Source organism: Marmota marmota, unplaced genomic scaffold (assembly GCF_001458135.2).
Source record: "Marmota marmota marmota unplaced genomic scaffold, marMar, whole genome shotgun sequence".
Classification (NCBI taxonomy): Eukaryota; Metazoa; Chordata; class Mammalia; order Rodentia; family Sciuridae; genus Marmota; species Marmota marmota.
Window position 1 is genome coordinate 7,204,232 of NW_026000196.1, and position 10,148 is coordinate 7,214,379.

The 10,148-nt window shown below is 33.4% G+C and overlaps 1 long non-coding RNA gene across 1 annotated transcript in view; it reads right to left on the reverse strand.

The window, feature by feature from the left end:
* Positions 1 to 216: 216 nt before the first annotated feature.
* The window catches only part of LOC125612490, an 18,102-nt gene continuing 8,170 nt past the window's right edge, over positions 217 to 10,148 (reverse strand). Inside the window, exons 2-3 of the long non-coding RNA XR_007342845.1 lie at positions 1,771 to 2,140; positions 217 to 841 (exon numbers count right to left, since the gene is read on the reverse strand). This is a non-coding gene — a long non-coding RNA (uncharacterized LOC125612490). The remainder of the gene's footprint in view (positions 842 to 1,770; positions 2,141 to 10,148) is intronic.

The following is a 10,148-nucleotide window of genomic DNA, read 5'->3' on the forward strand; positions in this document are numbered from 1 at the left end:
CTAACAAAAGAGTTAATAAAGTAAAAGACAAGAGTGAATGAAGTCTATCATATGTATATCTCTCCATTGATAGGGGAAAAAATGAGATATTAGAGAAGAATACAAGCCAACACAAGTTTGCTGTATTTCCCGTTAGGCTAATTGTCCATTGTTGGTTACTTTTAATCACTCTACAATATGCTCTGTTATGGGCAGGAACCTGACAGTGACATAAAGTCAAAGGTTGAATAAATGAAATTTACTTCCCTGATGACACAAACATGATGTCTTTCTGCAATGCTTACTCTTCAAAAATATTTACTGAGTACCTACCAAATGCTAGTCATGGGGATCAGTCTACCAGACACATTACAGAATTTTGAGATCATCGTTTCAGTGGTGGTCTTTGCGGGTAAGTTAGAGAAACTTTGAAATGTTTAGACTGTGGATCATCAGACCACTACTTGCAGGCCAAAGCTAGGCCCACTACCTGTTCTTAGAAATATTTTATCAAAATACAGTCACAGACATTTATTTATGTATTGTCTGTAAGTTTACATGCAACATAGGTAGTTTACTTAAATTAGAAACCCTGCAAGCTGCAAAGCCTAAAATAATTACCACTTTTCCCTTTCTGGTAAGAAATTTAAGGACCCCCCTTTTAGATAGCACTAAAATCATGGTCCATCTACCACCAGTACTCTTAATGGCATCCACAGTCATCTTGTTCACTTGAAAGTTGGATAATGCTGCTCCATTCTTCCACATGACAGCAGCTCTTCATGGTCTTACAATGAAGGCTACATTCTTACACCACCTCACAAATCCAGTTTGCTTCAGCTTTGGGGGCTCCTTTCAGCTCCTGAAAGAGACCAAACTCTATATAAATGAGTTCTTCTGTCTGCAGCAGGGTTCCATTGAAATCTCTCACTGACCAACCCAACTTTCATTTTATACCTTGGGGAACTGTCATAACCACAGCATTCAGAACAATCACTACACTTCCATTCTGCACTGTAAATTTTTCATCTAGTAGTCTTTTATTTCCTCTTATAGCATACATTATTTGTTTTCAGATATTTACTATTGGTTTGTATGAAACTTGTGCATAACCCTAAAGTATAAGCTCAGTGAGAGTAAAAATTAATTTTTCTTAATTATGTTCTTTATGCCTATTCACAGATTTCCTGGGCCATAGCAGTGACATCAGACATTTTCCAGTGAAGACTGTATGAGTATTATGATGTCAATCATGAAGAGGTAAATAATTTAATGGAAGAAGAAAATTGTCAGGTAAGTTAGAATTTCTTGAATAAAACAAATGGTAAAAAGAATTTTAGCACAATACTAGTAAATCTTGTCTGGATACCTTATATCATAATTTTTGATATAAAAAAAGTGCAATGAATTAAATGATTGAGAGAATAGTCAGCCATTACTAAGACCCAAATCCATTCACTGGAATATTAGAGAGAAGAAATATCTCAAATCATCATAGATTAAAAACAAACAAACAAACACCTTGAGATGAAACATGCAAATAATAGGATTTTACAAAGGGGGAAAAAAAAGAAAGAAAAGCAGAAATAAGTGACCAAGAAGGAAAAATTCCCTGAGGGTTGGAGGTAAAGGATATATCCAGAAATTAAAATGATGCAAGTTCCAGACAGAGTTGATGAAAAAAGATGCACACTTAGGTTCATCCTGACAAAATTCTAGAACTCTAATGCTAAAGGGACAATCTTACAAACATTCAAATAAAAAGAAAAAAGGACCGTCACAGCAGAATACCTGAGACTGGATGGCTGAAGTGGTGGAAATTTATTTTCTCATAGTTCTGGTGACTGAAGTCCAGACGAGGTACAAGCAGGGTTGATTTCTGGTGAGACTCTCATGTTTTGTAGCAGCTACTTCTCTGCTGAGTTGTCTTCTGTCTTTACATCTGGATGCTGAGCTGAGAGGAAGATCTCTTGTGTCTCTTCCTCTTCTTATAGGAACATTAGTCCTTTTGGATTATGGCTACTGCCTTATGACCTCACTTCCAAGTAAGTACCCCCTTAAAGACCCTATCTTCAAGTACAGCCACTTTGGGATTAGGACTTCAATATGTACATTTTGGGTGGGGCACAATGTAGTCCATAACATTACCTAAAATGGAAAACTAACCAAATCCCAATTAGAATAAATAATACTTCTTGTAGGTACAATATGCCAAAATGCACTCTACTGTCATGAAAAATAATCAGACTATCATTGCTCTTATTATCTATAAGAATGGAGGTTAGGTGAAGGTAGGAAAACATTTGAAAATTTTTAAAAGAGCTAGAAGCTAGAATGGAAATGCTCAATGCTTAGTCAAATTATTATTTGTTTGTCAGGACAAAAGAAATACAGTTGCAAAGACATTAAGATTCAGAGTAGATCACTTATTCCATCAGAAGAAAATACTCAATGACCAATTCCAAAGAACAGATCCATTAGAATAGAGATCTCAAAGTAGGAGAAATGGGAGAAGAGAGGAACATGTGGTGAGCAATGGACCGTGGTGTACACACATATATATAAATGAACAATGACAGATTCTCTGGTCATACGAAATAGAGTACTAATGTGGTTTATTAAAACAGAAGGAACATCTGCAGTGAAAGTTATAATAACTTGCATCTGAACAGAGTTAATTAGCTCTGTGAAATCAGAGGTGGGAGAGGGAATGAAAAAGGAATTTTTGAAAGGCACAATCTGAGTGAGGGTTGAACAGTAATAAGAATAAAAGGAGAAAGGGAAGATGGAAGTACTCTAAGGTCTCATCTCAAAGAAGGGCAAGGAGGTGGAGCTTCATTGATATATGGCTTAGGAAAGACTTGAAGTCTTATTAGTAAATTAGGGAAGTCTGATTATGAGTCTTTGGAAGTGAAAGGTTTTTCAGTCAGAATATGCAAAATGTACTAGAATATCCAAATTAAGAAGCTGAGAAACGGAATCAAGCCCAACTTCAGCAAACTGGTGGAAAAGCCAGGCACTGTGGTGCATTTCTGTAATCCCAGTAGCTCAGGAGGCTGAAGCAGGAGGATTGTGATTTCAAAGCCAGCCTCAGCAAAAGTGAGAGGCTAAGCAACTCAGTGAGACCCTGTCTCTAAATAAAATACAAAATAGGGCTGGGGATGTGGCTCAGTGGTCAAGTGGGCCAGAGTATCCTCCTCCCCCCAAATATTAGGAAGTCACCAGAGGCATTAAGTAATACATATAAAGATGGGAGAAATAAAATTAATATACATATTTGGGAATGGATTAAATTTTTCCATTGGAAGTGATTTAAAGGATGAAATATTGGTTTAACACACACCATTTGTTTTTTTTAAAGGTGCATTTAAAATGTGTTTAAAATTTAAGGAATAAAGGATAAAAAGAGATATTAAACAAGAAAGAGCAAAACTGAGAGAAGAAATGACTACATTAATGCAATCAAAGTGCAATTTAAGAATAAAAACAAAAAATTGAAGTGTATGTAATATAATGATAATAGATTCAACTAATGTAGAAGTTACTACTATCATAAACCCATACATACTAAATAACACAACAGCTAAATATATATATCTTACATGAATCCACTAGATAATCAAGGAGAATTTGGTTAAGTATCCAATATAGCAAAAGATTTCTTATATTTATTTTGAATTAATCCAGCAAGCAGAAATAACTAAAGACATGAAGGAATTTAGTTATACAATTAATTATTTTATTTAGTAACAGACTTTAATATTTTTAAAAGAAATAACATATATTTTTGTGAATCCATATAATATTTAATAAGTAAATCCTTATCAAATTTAAAGATTTGATGGACCACATTCTGTGATTAAAAATCCATGAAATTAAATGTAACATTAAAAAATTAATACAATAATCTCTTTGCTTAGAATTGAGAAAAAAAAAACTAATAGGTATTCCTTGAATCAAAAAGTAAATCAAAATGAAGATGTGGTGGCACATGCCTTTAATCCCAGGGATTCTGGAGGCTGAGGCAGGAGGATTGCTCATTCAAGGCTAGCCTCAGAAGTTTAGCGATCAAGCATTTAAGATGTCTCAGAATTAAAAATGAAAAGAACTGAGGCTATAGCTCAGCAATAAATTCTCCTTGGGTTCAACCCCTAGTAATGCTAGTAGGGCTAAGAGTGTGGAATAATTCAAACCTGATAATAAAATCTATGCAGAAATAAATGAAAAGGCTATTTACCAAAAACAGAAAACTTAGCATAATGTACAATTCACATTAGGGTGGATTTACGAAGATATTAAAAATGGAAGTAGTAGATATTACTTAGATTATGATTTTAGAAGAATATCAAAAGAACAGAAAAATAACAATTACCCAAACAAAACAACAACAAAAACCCTAGGAAGAATGAATCAAAAACAAAAAAGAAATGCCAAATACTGCTTGATCCCATTCATAAGAAGAACCTCAAATGTGGATCACTGAGAAGTTGAGAATAGCAGGGTGGTTACCAGCAGCTGGGTAGAACTGACGGGAGGGAGGAACAGAAAAGGTATTTCAACAGGCACTAAGTTATAGCTAGATAAGAGAAGTTCTGGGGGTTTTTGCATGACAGGGTGACTATTGATAACAATAATGCATATTTCAAAAAAGGCTAGAAGAGCCAGGCATGGTGGCACTTGCTTGTAATCCCAGCAGTTCAGGAGGCTGAGGCAAGAGGCTTTCAAGTTCAAAGCCAGATTCAGCAACTTAGAAAGGCTCTAAGTAACTGAGAGTAAAAAAAAAAAAAAAATTGACAAAAGGGCTGGGGGAAGTGGCTCAGGGGTTAAGCACCCCCAGGTGAAAATACTGACACACACACATACAAATCCTAGAGAAAAAGATATTGAGTGTTCGCACCACAAAGAAATGATAGCTGTTCACAAGAAGAGAGATGAGTGTATATGTACCCTAATTTCAATATTATGCAATGTATGCATTTATCAAAGCATCACATGTATCCCATCAATATATACACTATAATGTGTTAGAAGAAAGAAAAAAAAAGCTAAGCTTCATTTAAAACTAGTAAAAAGATTATGGAAATTAAATAAACTATTGCTTGAAAAGACCATAAACTACTTTATGAGCCTTATGAGAAAATGGAAAGGAAAGCAGAGGAAAGAGGGAGAGGGAAAAAAGAGAAAGAAGAAGAAATGAAATATAAGGTTAAGGACAAGAAATAGAGTATTGTTACAAACACACTGGTTAAGGACAAGTAAAACAGATAAAAGAATACACAGCAAACATTTGAAATCCTAGAAAACAATAAATTATTTCCCAGCAAACCATAAATTATTAAAGTTGATCCAGGAAGAAACATAAACCTAAATTGATTGATGAATATACAAACAATAGAAAAACAATTACACATCTGATAGGGGAATTCACCAAAGGGTTCACAGATAAATCCTAGCTTTTCTTTAAGGAAAAGTTAATTTTAATATTATAAAATTATTTATAGAGCGTCAAAAAGATTAAAAAAATATTCCAAGTCATTTTAAGAAGTCTTCTTAACCTTAATTTCTAAATTAAAATATATGTCTTTTAGAAGGAAAGAGTAAAATAGCTGGACATGGTGTAATCCCAGTGGCTCAGGAGGCTGAGGCATGAGGATCACAGGTTCAAAGCCAGCCTCATCCACTTATCTATGCCCTGTCTCAAAATAAAAAGGGCTGGGAATGTGGCACCCTTGGATTCAATCCCTGGTACAAAAAAATAAAAGTGAAATAATGATATATGTTACAAAATTCATGACCTCAAAATGCATGTCATACCCAAAATAGTATCTCAAATGAAAGAATTAGGACATTAAAAACCACATATTATATGATTCATTTATATGAAATGTTCCTAGAAAGCAAATCTATAAACAGAGAAAACAGATTAATGGTAACCTAAGGTTTGGGTGAAAGCAGGAATTTGCCACTTGTGGGTACAATGATATTATTGTTGTTACCACTACTACATATTTTGCTGTGCTGGGATGGAACCCAGGGCCTCACATGTCACAGTCCAGTACTCCATCACAAGAGCCACACCTCACCCAACAAGGGATATTTTAAATCAAGATTGTGGTCATAGTTGTTATGACTGCAAATTTACTAAAAATCATTGAATTGTATGCTGCGAATAGGTGAATTTTATAGTATACAAATTGTATCTCATTGAAGTGCTTTTGATTAAAGTAAATGGATATCAGAAAAAAAATCAATGCCATTTCTTGTACATGCAAAAGGCTTAAATAAAGTAGACTGATAGATTTCATGAAGGTATCAACATATTCCATGAAGTAGCATTTCTTCTGGGAAATCGAATTATAAAAGTCATTAGCTATTCCTTAGAAAGCAAAATAGGGATAAAAAAATATTTGTTAATTTTACCAATATTTTCAATCACAAATCGCTAAAACCATTTCAATTTAAACCAAGAGTAAGAACACAATTGTCAGTCAATATTTTCTTAAAATTCTTGCATAAAGAAATTAAAATAATATAAGCATGATAAAAATAATGGTAAATGTTTCTCTGTTAGATAAAATTATTTATACCTAGAAAATGCATGAGCCTGTAATTAAAATAAAAGCAAAGTTCTCCTTCGATTGATAAAGACAATTTTACATGATAACATTTTGAAAAAAAAATGGCTGATATGACAATAAGCACCTAGAAATTAAAATAGAAACGAAATTATATTCATAATGACAGAAAAGAGAACAATAAAATCTTAGGAATAAACATAATAAAGTAATAAAAAGCTTTATAAGTAAAATTTCTACAAAATTAAAAGATATAAATCAAATTCTGAACAAAGAGAAAGGCATTAAATGGTTGATAAATTTTCTAAAAGTTTTGATTCTTCTAAAATCAGCATATTACTTAACATAATGCCAATTATAGTTCCACTATATCTTTCCTTTTGAAATTGAATAAAATTATTCTGAATTTATATGGATAAAAATAATGCCAGAAAGTCATGCAAAGAAAGAACAGAAATGGAAAATGACTCACATAAAAGATCATTTGACATATCCATCCAGATCAGTTCATTAGAGTATTGGCATAAAATTAGACACATTAGTGAAACATCCTGGAAACATTGGAACTGAGGAGAAATAAGTTTCTAATACGTGATAAAAGTAATATTTGGACCAGTAGAAAGGCATAAATTTTTAAAAATTGTGGTAAAATAATTAGCTCTTTTTGAAGAAGAAAATACAGTTAATCTCCATCTTACCCCAAACCCAAAATAATGCTGAAAGGAGTAATGATTTAATTTTAAAAAATAATAGAACCATAGTACATTAGAAAAGGAATATTTAGGACACTCATGTATTATTTAACATTCGTGTCAAAAAATACGTGTTTATGGACCATACAAACTTTTTAAAACTCTGCATGTGAAAATATTCTACAGATATGTGAATAGAGAACAATGATGAATCTGAAGGAAAATATTAATATAACTGATACGGATTAACATCCATTTTATAAAAAGATCTCTTTCAAGCATCCCAATAGAAAAATTAGCAAAGACTGTATATAGAAGCAGTGTACAAAAAGGCAATTTCAAATGGCCAGCAAACATTAAAATACTCAACCTTACCAATCATCAGTGAGTGCAAATTAAAGTAATGAGATATCCCTTTATGCCCATCAGACTGGCAAGCACTGAGCAGAGCAATAATACCTACTGCTGGCAGCAATACAGAGGAAAGGGCCATTTTAATATATTGCTGGTGAAAATGTGCATTATTATAGCTTTTTTTGGAAAGCAATCTGGCAATATCTATTAAGTTAAAACTATCCTTTGACCCACACATTCCACTGTGGGAAACTGTCCCAGAGAAACAAATGTATCTGTAGGTAAGGATGCATGTACAAGGATATTTTTTCAACACTGTTTGTTTTGCCAAAACCTGGAAGCTAAGTGAATTTTGATTAGAAGAGGAATGGTTGACTACAGAGAATATTACAGAACGTTATGCAACTTAGTACTACATTACTTGACATGAAACAATTCCCATGATGTATAGCTATGTGGAAAAAACAGTATGCAAAAAAGGTAGGTATAATATAATCTCATTGTTAAATGAAAAATTATATATTTCCCTAAATATATAACATGCACAAATATGTACATGTACACATATATATGTTCATATATACATCTGTGAACTATTCTACCTTTCTGTATTTGATTGGAGAAAAAATATGAGATTATATGAACCAGCTTGTTTAAATTGATGACCTGAGAGTAGCAATGGGAGATGATGGAATTAGAGGAATAGGGGAAGAGGAGGGAACACAGCATAAAAGGCAAAAATACAAATAAAACCCAATATTTGTGAGTTGATTTCATTTGACTCTAATATGGCCCTCAAGTTATGGCCTTTTTTGAAGGGAGTCTGATCTGATCTTGTATAATCTTCTATCCTGAGAAGTGGAACTGTGACTTGTTTCTCTCAATTAGACAATACAAAGGTGATGAGATTTCACTTCCATGATTATGTCATTTCTGATTTGTGACTTCTGTCTGTTGAATTGTTTGGCCAGAGTGGAGGTTTGAACGTTAGATGTCTAACACAAAAGTTCCTTTGCTTTGTGCATGAGTGAAGGTAGTTTCCATCCACGCACTTAACAATCTAAACAGAAAACAAAAGAGTGGATTGCCCTTTGCCCACTGACACACTGCTACAAACTTTAAGCTTTTTAGCATTTAATGACCAAAGAAAGACATTTGCTGCACATGACAGGTGGCTTTCAGTCGACCCCTGGGCAGCCTTTTGGCTTAGGTTTCCTCAGAACAATGTCCAAAACCAACAGAACAGCTCAGGGAGTGGCACGTTTCCCAGGACTTTGCACTTCAAGCCACAAAGATGATGAATAACTAACTGCACATGCCTCAAAATCAAAGGGTGGACACAAAACAGTGGAACTGAGACCAAGCAAGCCATGGATGGGGGTCGATGTGCACAGAGAAACTGCAAGTTAGGGATTTCTAAGATAACCTGTAAAGAGGTTAAGTGAGCATTTTATAGAATGGTCAATGGTCAATGGGTTTGCACAATAGTGAGGTAAAATTTCTTTAAAAAATGTCTTTACTGCAAAGATTTTCAAATCATTTAATATGCTAATATACCCAGAAGATTGAATTTAGAAAACTTCTTGATTAAACATTTTATGCACTAATGCTGCATTTCCATTTTTTTAAAAGAATGAGAACTCCTTCTGTTATTTCTGCCTCCTAAACATGTTCCTATGTCTCTACAAAGTCAACATGACATTGCACCCCATCCTCCTCCTCATAAATTTGTGTCATTCAAAATCAGTTGGCAAAATCGCACCGTGTACATCTATAAACGTGCCACAGTGAATTCCTCCTTTATGGATATCTACAAATCACCAATTTCAAATAAATAAATAAATATAGGAAGACCAGTAGAGTAGAGGAAGAGAATCAAGGGGTGAAAAGAAAGGGGAAGTACTGGGGACTGAAATCGAGCAAATAATATTCTGGACCTTAGAATTATATCAAAATGAGCCCCATATTATGTATAACTATAATGCACTATTCAAACATTAAAAATAAAAAAAAAACAATGATCTATTTTGGGAACGTAAATCCTGAAGGTCATTTTAGAATGTTTTCTAAGTATGCACGAAAGGGGTCAAAAATGTATTAAAATTAGACAAATAATCTTTCTAAAAACTAAGTCTAGTGTATTCCTTAAAATCTAAAACCACAAGTTCTAGACATTAACTTACAAGAATAAAGAACTAAAAAATCTTACTTTTAGTGGTGATTTAGAGTAGAGTAAGGAATTGAATCAAGCATATCACAAAAGTATGTGTTAACACACATATTGATTATGATAATAGTAATAGGATGCTTTCTATGTGCACTCTGGTATGACGTTCACAACCGTAATCTCATTTAATTTGACTCAGTGAGTTTGAAGTCATGTATTGTGAATTCTAATTTTAGAGATGAGAGAAGTAGAGACACAACAGATTATATCTTCAGAATCACAAATCTATTAAGTTTGAGAATCAGAATTGAAAATATATTTGACCTTTTGGTAAATTTTATAAGGATAATGTTTTACATTCGGGGTAATTTTCTCAGATCA